Source organism: Rhinopithecus bieti, unplaced genomic scaffold (assembly GCF_001698545.2).
Source record: "Rhinopithecus bieti isolate Rb0 unplaced genomic scaffold, ASM169854v2 scaffold_9581, whole genome shotgun sequence".
NCBI lineage: Eukaryota > Metazoa > Chordata > Mammalia > Primates > Cercopithecidae > Rhinopithecus > Rhinopithecus bieti.
In genome coordinates this window covers 4543448-4561712 of record NW_016806413.1, presented here as the reverse complement: position 1 = coordinate 4561712, position 18265 = coordinate 4543448, and the positions used below count along the sequence as shown (strand labels likewise).

The window sequence follows — 18265 nt, the reverse complement described above, 5'->3', positions numbered from 1 at the left end:
GGGCACTCCCACTCCCTTTCCCTTCACAGTTCTCTGCAGTGGGTCAACAGGGTTTCTAAGGCGTCCTCCGCCTCTCCAGCTGTGATTTCTCTAATCCTATGTCTTGTCTTTATCCTGGTTTCTTGGACGCTAACCTGGTATCTTGGGGCAGCAAGGAATTTTTCAGAAGGTGAAGGACAGAGTTAGACTGTCTCCCTCCCTCTCTCCCCTTTCCCTCTTCTTCCACCTTCCCTTTCTTTTTTGTCCTTTACTAAATGCTTGGGCCTGGGACTTGGACCCACACCCCAGTGATGGAGGCTTACTAATCAGATCTGCTCTTGCTTGTCTCTTGCTGTGGGGTTGACACCTCTCACTTCCTCTAAGCTGGTCAGAGTCTGGTGGTTGATGACCCATCTGGTTTCTGCCCTGTCTACACGCTGCTTCCGGAGAGCTGTGTGAGCCAGAAAACAGTTAATTCCTGAGAGAAGTGAGCTCCTGTTCCATTCCAGTCAGTTTTAGGCTTTAAAATGTGTAAATCTTACTAAATAAGCCTAAAGATACTTTAAACATGCATCTTACTGAGGCAATCGTATTGATTTTTGCGTGTTGAACCAGCATGCATCCAGGGCCAGCTTTTTACTGGGGTTTATGTTAATTCCTGGGATCGGTGAGGACTGGTCCTGCCCTCAGAGCACAGAGGTGGGCCAGGGTGTAAAGGAGAAGCTGTAAACCGAGTGAGAATTGCCTAGGACAAATCTGCTAACAGGAGCAGCCCTGCCTGGGAGGACTTTTCATCAAAGGGCCATGGCCTAGAATTTGTTCCTTTTATTTATTTTATTTTACTGTTTTATTTTACCTCATTTTATTTTATTGTATGACTCACTGTGTTGCCCAGGCTGGTCTTGAATTCCTGGGCTCAAGTGATCACCCTGACTCGGCCTCCGCAAGTGCTGGGATTACAGGCGTGAGCCACCATGCCTGACCCGGGAGCTGTTCCTTTTCTATCACTGATTTAAGCCATAAAACTTGATGTCTTATCCTCTGAAAACATGCTCAAATAAAACATTATGGAATTCTTACACGTCTTATTTATTAAATTTATGGCCTTTTCAATTTCTCTCTAGTATAATTTTTATACGTGTTTTCTATTGAAAATTTGTCATCTAAATGGGTCTTTTATTTGGCTATATTAATGAAACAGAAAATAATGAGCAGTGAAATATCCCTTTTACAACAGAGTGAGAAAATGTAAATTACAATCTAGGGAATAACACATATTTTCTAAATGTGTAATTTAGAAGTTTTCTTTTCTCCTCTCAGTGGAATCTCCTTTATTTCACAGTTGATTTGTTTTTGCAAATGGAATGCAGAAAGGGGCCCTGTTATGCTTATTTCTAGAGAGAGCATTTGATCTTTGCAAAACCATGGAAACATTCACCTCTGCCTTTTAAATATGCTATGAATGATTTGGGGGCCACTAGCTAATCTTCCTACCTTTCAGTTCCCTTATGACTAGGTGAGTAGGTAGAATATTTATCACAAGGTTTTTGCCTCAACCTTCTGAATAGCTGGGATTTCAGGCGTGCGCCACCACGTCCAGCTAATTTTTTGTATTTTTAGTAGAGACAGGATTTCGCCATGTTGCCGAGGCTGATCGCGAGCTCCTGAGCTCAGGCGCAGCTAGGCCTCCTAAAGTGTTAGGATTACAGGCCTGAGCCACCACGCCTGGCCGAAACAAGCTTTTCATGTATATAATGTATCAATCTTTGTTCACTGCAAACTATTTTTGGAAGCTGGCAAATAATAAATTATAATAGAAAAAAGTGGCAATTGTTGGCAGAGTGGCCAGGTGTGGGCCTCGGCACCCTGTTCTTCCTGCTCAGCCAAGGGCTGTTGTGGGAACACTGACTGGGAGTGACTGAGAGGATCCAGGGTGCACCAATGCCAGGCTCAGGCTGAGCAGCTGGGTTGGCGTGTGAGTCTGGGACCCACGGCCCGGGGAGGAACTTTGGAGTCAGAAACCTCTCTGTTTTCACTGACCCCTGATCTCTCATAAACATTGAAAAACTTGAGCAAGTCAGGCTGAAACTATCAGGAGCTGAAACTTTATTTTACTTTTAGAGTCAGAGTCTTACTGTGTCACATAGGCTGGAGTGCAGTGGTGCCATGCAATCATGGTTTATTGCAATCTTGAATTCCTGGGATCAAGTGATTCTCCCACCTCCACCTCCCAAGTAGCTGCGACTACAGGCTGGAGCCACCATGCCTGACTTTTTTTTTTTTTAATTTTTTGGGTAGAGATGGGATCTTGCTATATTGACCAGGCTGGTCTTGAACTTCTGGCCTCAAGTGATCCTACCACCTTGGCTTCCCAAAGTGTTGGGATTATAGGTGTGAGCCCCAGTGCCCAGCAAAGGTGTAACTTTGTAACTAGATCTGGAAGAAATATAATTTTATAAATCTTGTTCTAGGTTTCTCCAGAGAAACAGAGCCAATAGGAGAAACATATATAGAGATTTATTACAAGGAATTGTGTTACTTGATGGTGGAGGCTGACAAGTCCAAGATGTGCAGTTGGCAAGCTGGAGCCCTGGGAGACCCAGTGGTATAGTTGCAGTCCAAGGGCTTGACAGGATTGAGGCCCAGGAGCTGGTGTTCCAGTCCTGAAGACCCTGGGAGGGGATCTGTCCGCCTGTTTGCTCTATTCAGACCCCAGCTGATTGGATGAGGTCCACTTCACTCACAGTAAGGAGGCATCTGTTTTACTCAGCCTACTCATTCATACTCATCTCACCCGGAAACACTACCACAGACACATTTAGAATCATTCTTGACCAAATTTCTGGCCACCCCATGGCGCAGTCAAGGAGACACATATTATACAGTTAGCCTTCACAGATCCTAATGGTGGCTGCCATTTACTGAGGAGGAGCTCTGTGCCTGGCAGGTTTCCAGGTGCGTCTCCTGGAACTCATGTTGTCCTCAGCACAGCTCTGAGGTGGGTGCTGTTACCACCCCCACCTCTGAGGAGGCGCAGAGTAGGCAGCTTAACCTCTTGTATAAAATAGGGATCCCTGAGGTTTAGACCCGGCAGCATTATTTTCTGACCCCTTCTTCATTTTTTTTCTTTTGTATTCATTTCATTTACTGTAAAATGGGGTTTTAAATTATGAAAATAATAACACATGCAGGTGGTAAAACTTGAAAGTGTACCAAAATACAGTCAGTGCAGAGCAGTTCTCACTCCACCATCAGTGCAGTTTAATGGGTAAAAAATTCATTCCAAGAAGTTTTTATGCACATACGCATTTTCTAAAAAATACAGATGGGACCATATCCTGTTCCTTGATCTGCATTTTAAGATGATTAACCATATTATTTAAAATGAATTCACATGGTATTACCTTATTCTTTAAAATAGTGACATAATATCCCATTGTTTGGCTGTATCATCATCATCATCATCATCAGTCAGTTAATTAAACCAGGCTGTGGTCTGAATACTTGTCTCCCCAAAATATGTATATGTATGTTGAAACCGAATCAGCAGTGCAGTGGTATTAGGAGGTGGAGCCTCTGGGAGGTGGTTAGGTCACAGGGGCAGAGCCCTGATGAGTGGATTAGTGTCCTTATAAAAGAGGTTTTGGAGAGCTAGCTGGCCTGTTCTACCCTGTGAGGACAGAGTGAGAAGGTGCCATCAGTGAACCAGGAACCAAGCCCTTACCAGATGTCTGCTGGTGCCTTTATCTTGGACTTGTCAGCCCTCAAAGCTGGGAGAAATAAATGTTTATTGTTTACAAGCCACCAGTTTATGGCATTTTGCTCTAGCAACCCGAACAGGCTGGGAAAACCCAGGAGTTCTCAGTCCTGGAAAACCTAATATTTCTTTTTAGAAGAAGCATTTTGTAACTCCTTTTTTAATTACCCTTAAATGAAATTCATAGATAATGAATCCTCTTAAAAACATAATTTTATTTTTATTTCTATCTTTTTTTGAGATGGAATCTTGCTCTGTTGCCCAGGCTGGAGTACGGTAGTGTGATCTCAGTTCACTGCAACCTCTGCCTCCCGGGTTCAAGTGATTTTCCTGCCTCAGCCTCCCAAGTAGCTGGGATTCTAGGCATGTGCCACTACACCCGGCTAATTTTTTTTGTGATTTTAGTAGAGACAGGGTTTTGCCATGTTGGCCAGGCTGGTCTCGAACTCCTGTCCTCAAGTGATACGCCTGCCTCAGCCTCCCAAAGTGCTGGGATTACAGACATGAGCCACCGCGCCTGGCCAAACACATAATTTTAAAAGAATCAGCGAAATACTTTACCATACGATAAAGGAGAAGCTAAAGAAAAATGACATAGCCTGTATTTCAAATGTCACTGAGGGGACGTAGCCTCATTAGGGCACGTAATGAGCAGTTAGGCCCTGCCCCTGCAGGTGGAATTGTTGTGAAGGGGGCAGCCCCAAAGACAGTGAAGCATGCTGACTACTCAAGGGTCCAAGACAGAACCACTGCAGCAGCCCCCTATTGATGGGTGCTATAAGTTGTTTTCAGTTCTTGCATTTTAAGTGGTGCCTCAAGCGCCATTCCTACTCACCCTTAGGAGCATTGGCTTAAAAAGTGTGCAACAGGAAAAATGCATACAGTTTAAAGAATACACTTTGAGGTTTTCCACCTTCATCACATTCCCAGCCCTCTGCCTTTCCTCCCAAGGGAATGACTTGCTTGTGTATCTTTCCAAAAATGTTCTGTGCTTGCGTTTGTATGATATGTATGTCCCCTCCCCTGCTTTGAAAGCTTTCTACACATAGGAACATATACTAAACGTGTTGGTGCCTTTCCTCCTCAGTAATCTGTATTGGAGACCTTTCCACTTAGCATCCATCCATCATATTCTTTTTGCTGGCTGCCTATTTTTCGTTGTCTATAAATCCCATGATTGATTTAATTAATTCCCTATTGTAAGACATGTAGATTGTTTCCAGTATTTTGTAAATACCACTGGCTAGGGGATAGCCATGTTCCCACATATTTAAACAAACAAGTGATGAATGTACTTGTGCAAATTCCTAGGCTGGAGACTGTAATTTGATGGAGCGAGTCATAGAGGTTGTGTGGTATGTGTTGTTCAGACGACGTGGGAGAGTGTGTGGGCGCCCATTGTCTGCACCCCCGGTATGAGCACATTTGCTGTTTGCCGGCTGAGGTGTATAAATGGCAGCAGCCCCTGATCTTGATTTACATTCCTCAGTGTGTGGAAGCCGAGCGTTTTCGGTATTTCCTGGAGGAATTTTTATTGTATTTTCTGTGATCTGACATAAATGCTTAAGTTTCTACTTTTAGCTCATGGAGTGATTGCCTCCAAAATTCTAATTACTATTTATATCCTATTTATATACTTTCCTTTCCATCCCTCGTGTAGCATGTCACTGCCTGGTAGGCTTGGATTTTGAACACCACGCGGCACCTACTGGGCGTACATGAACCTTGTATCAGGCACTCACCACATAGTTTATGATTTGAGTTTTTAAATTTCCCAGACATATGTCTTAGAAAACGGACCAATCACATACTGATAGGTGGTCCATCAGAGTGTGCTCTGGGAAGGGCTGTGGAGGTCTCACCTTTTAAACTGCTGTGATATTGGCAACTATGTCAACACCAGGGTCCAGTGGTGTTTCTATTTCCAGAGGAGTATCTTGGAGGACCTTTAAGTTTTCCTTTCCTCCCTTCTTTTCGTTTTTCTTCTTCTCACCCTCTTCTCTCCCCCATCTCTCCTTCCCACTTTCTGTTTCCTCTCCCCCCTTCCCCCCATATCTCTCCTTCCCCTTGCTCCCTCCTTCCTTCTTCTCTTCCTCCATCCCCACTCCCCTCCTTTCTCTGCTTCTCTCCTCCTCTTCTTCCTTGCAGAAACAATGGCTTTCTGTTTTTTCTTTTTAATATTTACCTACAACTGAGGTAGATCTAGTTTGGTGATGCCTTTGGAAGCTTTGCAGCATTCAGTAGAGCTTCTTAGGTACAGGCAGCAGGCAGGTCACAGGCCATACTGAGTTAATGTTCTTTGGTGCTTTTCCAGCACATGGAGGAAGGGAAGTTGGGCCTGTGGTCAACTGGCCCTTTCCCAGTTGAGTCTGCAGGTCATGAGTGTGCAGTAAGTCTTTTTGAATTATTAGCTGGAATTGAATGAGAAGGAAGAGGTGAGGATATCAACGTGAAGCGGGAAGGCTGAAGACTGAGTTCTGTGGAGGGAACCTGACCTGCGGGAGAGAGGGAGGAGAGAGAGAACACAGAGCTCCAGCCAGCTCACCCTTTGGAGTGACTGGAAGGTGCCTAGAAGGTGGTTTTGCCCTAATTTACAAATTTACTGCTCTATTGAGGCCTTATGTGGTCCAGGCTCACTTCCTACTCTGCTACCCTCTATCACGGTGTTGGAAAAGAAGGAGCACCTAGCAGGGTGGGCCTTTTGAGCATGGGAGTCCATGGTGTACCCCTTGGAGCCCAGCTGCAGGGAGAGCAAGGTGGACAGGTGGTTTCATCCAGAATTGGGTTTTGCTGTATGGTGCCATGAAAGTCCCATGGGAGTGAGGGAGGCTAAGCCTTAGGCACCAGTGTTGCTGGAGCAAAGGGCTGGGGGATTCCAGCTGGACGGGAAGGGGGCGGTAGAGGCCATGCAGAGGGATCGAGGGTCTGGGGGTCTCCAGATGGAATAGCAGGGATAACTGATAGAGAGCTGTGAGGGTGGGGGTTGCAGTCAGGGAGGGGAGCATCTGAATTCCAGATTTCAGAGGTGGTCCGGGTGTGGCTGGCAGAAGTGGCATGTGAAAGGAGGGCCATGGAGGTCCCGGACTTGAGAGCTGGGCAGTCAGGTGTTGTCAGGTGTGGGGGTGGCAGCGGCAGCCTGGATGAGTGGCTGCACTCGGTGGAGAGGACGGCCGCCAACCTCTACCAGGGCAGAGTTGCTGATGGGTGGACGAGTGGGCGTAGGCAGGGGGTGACCCAGCTGATGGCCTGAGTCTCAAGTGAGTAAGGATTTTTAAAGCAGATGGGAGAAAATGAGGGGGAGGTGGCCCAAGGAGCCAGAGGATGCCAGCACCAACTCCAGACCTGAGTGCGGCAGCTCAGACCAAGACCCTAATCTTGACCTTCCAGGGGGTTTAAACCCTAGTTTGATTTTGACCTAGATTATGGAACATTTGCGTGGTACAAGCTGAACCTTCTTAGTGGGAGAGATGGAAATGGTTGGAAAGACGACGTTGAGCTAAGCCTGTGGTCAGGGCCCCTCCTTCATACCCCAGCCATGCAGAGAGGGAGAGCCATGCTGAGGGACCCTGATGTTCTTCTCTTAGTAGGAATTCTGTTCTCTTTCCCAAACCAACATGTTCGGTTTCATCTTATCTGATAAATATAATTATGCTCTTTTGTTCAGCTTTGAAAAATCCTGACCATAGACCATTCAGGTGGTCATACCTGCAGATTTGAACTCATTGTCCAGTGCTATTTTAGCTGTTGTTTCTCCCTATTTATGTGAGTAGAAATGAGAAGGGGCAAAGCTGACTTTGTGACAGGGCCTGGAAGTTTTCTGTGCCCAGCCTCTCTTCCTTTGCCTTTAATGTGAGTTCAGGCTGCCTGGGATGTGTGGTAGAATGGGCCTGTCCAGGTGAGGATAAAGCACCACCTAGTGGGCCAGAGACGCACTAGCAACAGAAGCCAGGAGCCTTCACTGGGTTTTGCAACTTTTGGAATGGATTGAAGGAAATGGGAGTTAATTGTAGGAAGAGACTGCCAGGGTTAAGGCCAGTGGCTCACGCCTGTAATTCCAGCACTTTGGGAGGCCGAGGCAGGAGAACCACTTGAGCCAAGGAGTTTGAAGCCAGCCTAGGCAACATAGTGAAACGCCCATCTCTACAAAAAATATAAAGATTAGCCGGTGTGGTGGTGCATGCCCTGTAGTCCCAGCTACTTGGGAGGCTGAGGTGGGAGGATCACTTGAGCCCAGGATGTAGAGGCTGCAGTGCACCTCTCCTAGAATTAGTTCCAGTAAACAGAGTGGATGGGAAGAGAATAAAGGCAGATGGAACAAGGCAGGAGAAAAGATGAGATGAGAGAAGATTTCTTTCCTTCTACACAATTAAAGTTGCCTGTCTCACCTGTCACCATTTATTTTTTTAAGAAAGACAGGGTCTCTTGCTCTGTCATCCAGGCTGGAGTACAGTGGCACAGTCTTGGCTCACTGCAACCTTTGTATACTGGGTTCAAGTGATTCTCCTGCCTCAGCCTTCCAAGTAGCTGGGACTACAGGCATGTGCCACCATACCCGGCTAATTTTTTTGTATTTTTAGTACAGATGGGGTTTCACCTTATTGGCCAGGCTGGTCTTGAACTCCTGACTTCAGGTGATCCACCCCCACCTTAGCCTCCTAAAGTGCAGGGATTACAGGTGTGAGCCACCGTGCCTGGCCAACTTCACAGGACTTTAAATTAGCTGTGCATTAGTCAGTTGTTGCTGTAGGAGTGCTAACAGCCTCCAAATCCTAGTGGTTCCTACAACATTTATTTCTTGCTCACAGACATGGGTCACGTGAGGATTGGCTTTGTTTGTCTCTTGTTTGGAGATTTGGACCACAAAGTTGGGACCTACCTAGGGATAGGGACGTGTTCTCCTCTGGGCAGAAGCCAAGAGCTCAGGAGGACAGACCCAACCATGCCACACAGGCCTGCTTAGAGCCTCCCACTGGACATGGAGTTATGTCGGCCACAACGAGTCATGTGGCCCAGCCCGAAGTCACAGAGTTGTGAAATATTTTGCCCATATTGGGCAAATAGTGAACCATAGCAAGGGTGATTCAGGAAGGATGCAGGAAGAATTGTGGACAAAGTGAACAGCTTAGACTTTAGAATATTCTTAGGTGACAGGAGTGGCACTGAATGGCCGAGGTACACTGGTGCCCTTCATGAAAGTCTCGTGGTGCCAGTCACCTCTGAATTATTGGCTTCTTCTCTTAGCCCTGCTTGAGGAGGGGAAGAACGTGACTCTTATGGCCTCGAGCAGAAGTTGGCAAACTCCTGTAAAGGGCCAGGGAATAAATCTTTTAGGTTTGCAGGTCAGAACATCTCTGTCTCAACTGCTTGTCTCTGCTGTTGCAGCACATAAAGCAGCCATAGACACTCCCAGGAGGAACGGGTGTGGCTGTGTTTCAGTAACACTTTTCTTTATAAAATAGCAGGGGCTGGGTTTCCCCTTGAGCCATAGTTTGCAGACTCCTGGCCTAGACCTTCAAGGAATGACCTCTATCATAACACCAACTTAATGGTAGGAGAGAACCACCTCTTTTTAGTTGGGAAGCCAAATAGCATTCAAAGAGCTGTTGGTGAGTCCAGCAATCCTCCACCTATTTACTCAGCATTGTTAAGCTGTAAACAGTCGTTTCATGTCATTGAAAATCTAGGTAACCAAAGCTTATTGTTCTTAAGTATGAAATGTCATGTATTTATTTATCTTTTTTTTGAGATGGAGTCTCTCTGTCACCTAGGCTGCAGTGTAGTGGCACAATCTCGGCTCACTGCAACTTCCACCTCCCAGGTTCAAGCGATTCTCCTGCCTCAACCTCCCAAGTAGCTGGGATTACAGGCACACGCCACCACACCCGGCTAATTTTTGTATTTTTAGTAGAGACAGGGTTTCGTCATGTTGGCCAGGCTGGTCTCGATCTCCTGACCTCCAGTGATCCGCCTGCCTTGGCCTCCCAAGGTGCTGGGATTACAGGTGTGAACCACCGCGCCCAGCCAAAATCTCATTTTACCTGTCTTAACCTGTCTTCAGAAGAAATGTCTGTTAAAGGTATTAGAAGCTCCTTTTACCTTGGGCTTTCCAGACAGTTGATGTGGAAGGCAATTTAATCTTTCTCATGGATTCAGAGTTATCTTTTGTGGTATCTTCTGTTTTCCAGAGATTTGCTGATGTGTTAGGGGTACTGATGCAGGATATTTTGCTCATTAGCCCAGCAAGGTCCAGGTTCTTGTCTCATGACCAGGGAGAAGTAGGCACACAGACACTCAAAGAGAAGGGTCCTGAAAGCAGGTTGCTGCTTCTCCCTTCACAGTTGAATACAAGGGCTTCTCTATCTGCTGATGGGGCTGTGTTCCCTATTTGTATAAGGTATGAGTTTCTGGCGACTCTACCCTGACCTTCCAGTGTGCATGCGGGCTGCTTGTCTGAGCCATTCCACCTTGATTTATTTCCCTTACTATGCATGTGTTAAGAGACTGAATTTTTCACTGCTGGCATGTTTAGGCAAGCCACCTGTGCACAATGACCCTGGCAGGTGGGAAGTTCTCCAGGGACCCTCCCGTATCTGCCTCAGAGAGTTTTCTGCTTCCTGCCTCTGTCAGTGTGTGTGCTCAGCAGCCCTCCTTTCATATTCCTTGTGGTTATATTTTTTTCCTGTAACAGCTTCATTGAGATAGAATTCATGCTTCATACAGTTCATCCATCTAAAGTGTATAATTCAGTGGTTTTTAGTATGTTCATGGGGTTGTGCAATCATCACCAGTTCAGTTGGTGAATCTGTTCAATTTCAGAACATTTTCATCCACTGCCAAAAATCTTCTTTTCCTTTAGCTGTCATCCCTTATCCCTCAGTCTCCTCACATCTCCCACAGTGTGGCTGCATTCTTTTTTTTTTTTTTTTTTTTTGAGATGAAGTCTGCCCCTGTCCCCCAGGCTGAAGTGCAGTGGCGTGATCTTGGCTCACTGCAATCTCTGCCTCCCAGGTTCAAGAGATTCTCCTGCCTCAGCCTCCTGAGTAGTTGGGATTACAGGCATGCGCCACCACGCTCAGCTAATTTTTGTATTTTTTTTTTCTTAGTAGAGATGGGGTTTTGCTGGGTTGGCCAGGCTGGTCTCAAACTCCTGACCTCAAGTGATCTGCCTGCCTCAGCCTCCCAAAGTGCTGGGATTACAAGCGTGAGCCACTGTGCCTGGCCATGCATTCTTAATAAGCTTTCAAAACTCTCTTGATTTCTGCTGTCATTGTTCCTGATTCTGACAGGCTTGCCCCTAACCTTGGAGAGTGGTGGTGGGGGATCCTTCTTGAGTAGTCATCAATGCTATTCGAGTGTACACTTAACAGACATTTTATGGCTGAGCTCGCATCTGTGATCCCAGCGCTTTGGGAGGCTGAGGTGGGAGGATCACTTGAGCTCAAGAGTTTGAGACCAGCCTGGGCAACACAGTGAGACCTCTTCTTTATTTAAAATAAAAAATAAAATATGATAATAACAACATAGACATTTTATGTGCACTGGAGTCTTGTGTATAGTGACTCTATCACCTGAATAATTACATTTTAAAGTTACAATGTTGCATTTATTTATTTGTATTCTGCTTTGTAGGTTGCCCTTTGGAATTTTCCACATTTTGAATTTATGTTTGTGTTCATTGGAAAATTGGTTCAAGTAAATGTGGAATCATTTTACTGTCAGGATTTGTTTTCCTTAACTGCATATTGTCAGACTAATATTTTTTGGATGAGTTTGAAATCTTTTAATATCCAGATGATCTCATTTAATGTTTTGAAAAAGTAACCATTGTTCATTTTTAAGCAGAATTTCCTGTTCAGGAAATAATTTAGATTAACAATAATACAGATGAATGCATTGAATGGTAGAAGCACAGTTGGCATTGTGATTTCATAAGATTTTGTACTATTAATAAAATAAGTTTTCCTAATGTGGCACTTAACTTTTCCAGAATTTACCCCTTGATTGCTAACTGACTTCGCTTGTCCCCTAGTTAGAGCCACCTTTGAAGGGGAACACAGGACAGGCAGGACAAGGGAAGGGATGTGGGCCTTGAACTCTGGAAGCTGCTCAGGCTACCTTGAAAGCCTTAGAGAGTCTAATCATAAATATTGGGTAAAAATGTTTTTGGACAACAGAACGCAAGTCTAAGAAATTAATTATTTGGGCCTGGCGCAGTGTCTCATGCCTATAATCCTAGCACTTTGGGAGGCCGAGGTGGGCAGATCATGAGGTTCAGGAGATTGAGATAATCCTGGCCAACACGATGAAACCCCGCCTCTACTAAAATACAAAAATTAGCCTGGTGTGGTGGTGTGCGCCTGTAGTCCCAGCTACTTGGGAGGCTGAGGCAGGGGAATCGCTGGAACCTGGGAGGCTGAGGTTGCAGTGAGCCGAGATCACGTCACTGCACTCCAGCCTGGCGACAGACAAAGCAAGACTCCGTTTCAAAAAAAAAAAAGAAATTAATTATTTAAAAACAGGAAATTTCATCTGAACTCCCAGATTAGAGCAGTAAAACCCGAGGTTGGAGGGAGATGGGTGAGATTAAGTGCAAATAGATTATTCTGTTTTTGCTGTGGATAATTAGGAAAATATAGGTTAACCTCTTAGCCTGTAACCTTTTGGCCTGTTAACCTCTTAGCCTGTACAGATAGTACCTTTAAAGGTAACTATATCAGTAAGGATTAAGTTTGGCTATATAGAACAGTGGCTTCACATTATAGGATTTATTTTTCTCTGAAATATAAGAAGTTCAGAGGGAGACTGCGCAGGACTGGTGCAGCCCTGCTGTCCCCAGGGTCCCATGCTCTTCCTGTCCTTCAGTTCTACCATACTAGATATGGTTTCCATCCTTAAGGTCACCTCACATCTAAGAAGGCTGCTGAAGCATCAGCCATCATGTCCGAATTCCAGGATGTAGGGAAGGCAGCCTTTGAGAAAGGCTTACACACCACTGCTTTTATCTCATTGGCCAACACTTAGCCTTGTAGTCTCATTTTGCTGCAGGGGAGGCTAAGAAATGTGGTTTTTCCTTAGGGCCCAGAGCTTTGATACTAAGAAGAGTATGGATAGCGGATGGCCACTAGTAGTGTCTACCATGCCTCCTTGACCATAATTTAAAATATGATGCATGCTGGGGGCAGTGGCTCAAGCCTGTAATCCCAGCACTTTGGGAGGCCAAGCGAAGTGGATCCTTTGAGCTAGGAGTTCAAGACCAGCCTGGACAAGATGGGGAAACCCCATGTTTACTACAAATACAAAAAATTAGCCAAGTGTGGTGCTGCCTGCCTGTAGTCCTAGCTACTTGGGAAGCTGAGATGGGAAAATCACCTGAGCCCTGAAAGTTGAGGCTGCAGTGAACTGTGATCGTACCACTGCACTCCAGCGTGGGTGACAGGAGTGAGACCCTGCCTTTAAAAAAAAAAAAAAAAAAGGATTCAAACATTCAACATTAGCATTCCTGAACCTTTCACATAATGACCCTGACAGGAAAACAGTGGTATTTGCATAGCATGATGGGTAAATGGTGGAAGTAGTTCTTAGCTGATGGTCACCCCGGACACTGCCTGGCACCCTCCATTCCCAGCACTGCTTGTGGAAGCTCTCTTCTAAATCACTAAAAGAAAAAAGAATCTGGTAGCACATACTCTGCAATGCAAAAGACAGCAAAGTGATGAAACCTCCTGGCGTTGAACCACCAAGAGGCATGACAGTAGTAAGATGAGTCTTACCCAATTTGACCATAATGCTCCTGTTTGAAGGCGAAGTTTCAGAATGGGTCAAAAAGTGAAGCTTTATCTTTGTGCTTGGCTTAAGAAATTCTCAAAGTATGCAAAAGACCGGAAGTTGGGCTAGGAGAAAATTTAGAGAAAGAAGAGTTATAAGGAGAGATTATTTAATCAGTGAGGTCAGGATCTTTGGGGCCAGAGGCAGGTGTGGGTGGTGGTTAGGATTGTGACCTCTGAGTTCAGGCTCTGTTAGAAAACCAGTTCACTGTTTACAAGCTGTGTGATGTGGGTCTAGGTATTCAACTTCTCAGTGCTTTAGTGTATTCATTCTTCTGTCAAATGGGAATAAATGTTAGGACTGTTAGGAGGATTAAATGAGTTAATGGATGTAAATGCTTGTAAGTGTTTATGGTAGCACTCCATAAATGTTTACTATTATTACTAATGTGTTTGTTATCATTATAAGAAAGTACAGCTGGATCCCTACATAACTCTATCAAACCCAGTAAAATCCAGATGGTTCAAAAGGTGATTGAAAGATATAATGTTGGCTGCTACCCTGCGCACACTGCCTGTGAATTAGCCCTGCTCAGCAAACAGCAGTTAAAAAAAAATGTAAGAAAGAAAAGATATAATGTTAAAAATTCAACTGTAAAAGTGCTAGAGGAAAATATTACAGGATATTTTGCTAATCTTGAGATAATAAAGGCCATCCTAAGCATGGTGTAAAGGCTAGAACTGTAAAGACAATGACTGATTGCTTTGAGTGTGCAAAATTAAACTTTATACAGGCATTCTTACTGTAACTATATATTTGTTCCTGACAACCTTGTGTGTGTTGCAAAATTGGACACCAAAAATACCCGGAGTAATGCAACTGTGTAACCAGAACACTTATACAAACTGTCCATGTGGGGATAACTTGAATAGCCCAGACAGTCAGTTCCCAGCTGTGGCTGGAGCCACACAAACAATAGAGGGAAAGGCCATGGGGTGTGTGTGTGTGTGTGTGTGTGTGTGTGTGTGTGTGTGTGTGTGTGTGTGTTGGGGGGTGGGGTTGGTAGATCTGGGCTTCTGGGGCTTCTGCTAAGGTGGGCACAGGAGAAAGTACAGCCCTCTGCAAGGTGAGAGCCATGCAAGGCTGGGGTGCTCCTCTCTGGGGATGGAGTCCTACACATGGAGCTTTTTAAGTTCGTTCCTATGAAGTAGTCCTGAAAGTGTTCCTCCTGCCTTCGCAGCATAAGAGCTGAAGGGCTTTTTCCTGTTGAGGGTTGTAAACATTCTCACTATTCTGACTTCCCTTGCCCAATTCAGCTGCATGTGTTGAATTTTGTCATCCTGGCTCAGCCCTTCGCCTTTTGTAGGTGGGGTGTGAGCTTTGCCATTTGACAACCAAGCTTTTTTGGCCCAGGAAGGAGTCGAGGAGTAGAAGACAGAAAAGCAAGTCTTGCCTTGTGCATTTTTGTGACCAGGAGAAAGGCATCATTTTGGCGAAAGCCCCAGGTCTCCCACGGGTGTTCGGTGAAGGTCCTGGCCGCTCTGCTCTGTGTTTGTGAAGGTTGATTTTCCCAGTGCAGGGCACTGCAGGTGCTTGTGAAGAACCAGATTGGCTGCTCATTCCATTCTGCAGCATTTATTGAGTGTCTGCTCTGGCCCTGAGTAGACCCTGACCTTGCCCCCTTGGAGCTGTGTATTCCGATGACAGAGACTGTTGGTAATCAATCACTTAATCAGTGACTACAAATTGTGATCAGTGGAAAATGCCAGGTGCCAAGGGGGTAACTTAGCCCACCTGTCTAGGGAGGTGGCCCTGAAGAAGTCACTCCATCTGAGATCAGAGGGCAAAGGGGGTGCTTGGCAGGGAAGGGAAAGGTGTTCCAGACAGAAGGCCCAGAAGCAGCTGTGAACTCAGAAAATCTGAGACAGTGAAAAAAAGATTTGACCTAACTGACTCCATCTTGCTCTCACCCTCCAAGCTCTCCTTATTCATTCCTGGACACAGGTCAAACTAACTTTAGGAGGAACTTACAGTTTAGCTTTGAAACAAAGAGGATACCAGTCCTTTCCCAAAACAAACCTCCTTATTGTCCATGGGCTAGACTACCTAAAGCCACAGGATTAGAAGTTATGATAATCTTTTTTTTTGAGATGGAATCTTGCTCTGTCGCCCAGACTGGAGTGCAGTGGTGCGATCTCGGCTCACTGCAAGCTCCGCCTCCCGGGTTCATGCCATTCTCCTGTCTCAGCCTCCTGAGTAGCTGGAACTACAGGCGCCCACTACCACACCAGGCTAATTTTTTGTGTGTTTAGTGGAGACGGGGTTTCGCCATGTTAGCCAGGATGGTCTTGACCTCCTGAGCTTGTGATCCGCCCGCCTCGGCCTCCCCAAGTGCTGGGATTACAGGTGTGAGCCACCGTGCCCAACCCTAGTTATGGTAATCTTACTAAATTCAAAATGCATCCATTTTGATTAAACCCATATGAATGTCTTATTTATTAAAAATTACACGAAGATCATTCTGTTTTGGACTGGGTTTATGCCAAATTTTGACATCTTATATTGTGTTTGACAAGGATAAGTATGAAATTTGCCAACATTTTTGTTTTGAAAGATGCTGTGGGCCGGCATCTTCTTCTTTTTTTTCTTTTTTTCAAACCTAGAAAAGAGTTTTCACACTTCTGGAGCCTCTCCCCTTTTCAGGAGACTGGTTTTCAAAGCACTTTTCTATACCAGGTGTGTGTCTTCTGTGGTCAAAAACTAGCACCTACTCCAGAGTGTACTAAGACTCCAAGGAAAGCTTGGGAAGAGGAATTCCATGAACCTAATGGTAATCTAATCCGTCTCCTCAGTTCTTACTTTGTTTTCTTTTCTTTTCTTTTTTTTCTGTTGAGACAGAGTCTTACTCTGTTGCCCAGGCTGGAGTGTAATGGTGAGATCTCAGCTCACTGCAACCTCCATCTCCTAGGTTCAAGAGTTCAGGGACCAGCCTGGCCAACATGGCAAAACCCCGTCTCTACTATAAATACAAATATTAGCTAGGTCAACTTGGGAGGCTAAGGCCCAAGAATCACTTGAACCTGGGAGGTGGAGGTTGCAGTGAGCCGAGATCGCACCACTGCACTCCAGCCTGGGTGACAGAGCGAGACTCCGTCTCAAAAAAAAAAAAGAGAAGAAAAAGAAAATTAAAAAGGTCAGGTGCAGTGTCTCACACCTGTAATCCCATCACTTTGGGAGGCAAAGGCGAGTAGATCACTTGAGCTCAGGAGTTCAAGACCAGCCTGGACAACATGGCAAAACTGTCTCTACTAAAAATACAAAAATTAGCTGGGCATGTTCACATGTGCCTGTAATCCCAGCTACTTGGGAGGCTGAGGCACGAGAACCTCTTGAGCCTGGGAGATGGAGGTTGCAGTTAGCCAAGATCATGCCACTGTACTCTAGCCCGGGTGACAGAGTGAGAGATGGAGTCTTGCCGTCTCCTAGGCTGGAGGGTAGTGGTATGGTCACAGCTCACTACATGCTCTAACTGCTGTGCTCAAGGGATCCTTTTGTCTCAGCCTCTCCAGTAGCTGAGGCTATAGGTGTGTGCCACCACACCTGGATTTTTAATTTTTTCTTTGTAGAGATGAGGTCTTGCCATCTTTCCCAGGCTGGTCTTGAACTCCTAGGCTCAAGGAATCCTCCTGCCTTGGCCTCCCAAAGCGCTGGGATTGCAAGCATGGACCAGCTCACTCAGCCTAACAATGTCATTTTAAAAAGTATTATAGGCCAGGCGCTGTGGCTCATGCCTGTGATCCCAGCACTTTGGGAGGCTGAGGTGGGCGGATCAGTTGAGCCCAGTTCAAGGATGTAGTGAGCCATAATTGCACCACTGCACTCCAGCCTGGGTGACAGAATGAGACCCTATTTCTTCAAAACAAAACAAACATGATATTTGCCATTTAACCATTTTAAAAAATTAATTTTCTTTTTTTTTAAATTATACTTTAAGTTCTAGGGTACATGTGCGCAACGTGCAGGTTTGTTACATATGTATACATGTGCCGTGTTGGTGTGCCGCACCCGTTAACTTGTCATTTACATTAGGCATATCTTCTAATGCTATCCCTTCTCGCTCTGCCCACCCCATGACAGGCCCTGGTGTGTGATGTTGCCCACCCTGTGTCCAGGTGTTCTCATTGTTCAGTTCCCACCTGTGAGTGAGAACATGCGATGTTTGGTTTTCTGTCCTTGCGATAGTTTGCTGAGAATGGTGGTTTCCAGCTGCATCCATGTCCCTACAAAGAACATGAACCCATCCTTTTTTATGACTGCATAGTATTCCATGGTGTATATGTGCCACATTTTCTTAATGCAATCTATCATTGATGGACATTTGGGTTGGTTCCAAGTCTTTGCTATTGTGAATAGTGCTGCAATAAACGTATGTGTGCATATGTCTTTACAGCAGCATGATTTATAATCCTTTGGGTATATGCCCAGTGATGGGATGGCTGGGTCAAATGGTATTTCTAGTTCTAGATCCTTGAGGAATCGCCACACTGTCTTCCACAATGGCGTTCCTATTTCTCCACATCCTCTCCGACACCTGTTGTTTCCTGACTTTTTAATGATCACCATTCTAACTGGTGTGAGATGGTATCTCATTGTGGTTTTGATTTGCATTTCTCTGATGGCCAGTGATGATGAGCAAAAAAAAATTAATTTTCTTAAAAGCATTGTTTTTCTTTTCTTTTTCTTTTTCTTTTTTTTTTTTTTTTT

At 45.2% G+C, this 18265-nt stretch overlaps 1 protein-coding gene across 4 annotated transcripts in view; it reads left to right on the top strand.

Moving 5' to 3' along the window:
- TRAK1 (trafficking kinesin protein 1) overlaps positions 1-18265 on the top strand; it is a 215195-nt gene that overhangs the window by 78197 nt on the left and 118733 nt on the right. The window lies entirely within an intron of this gene.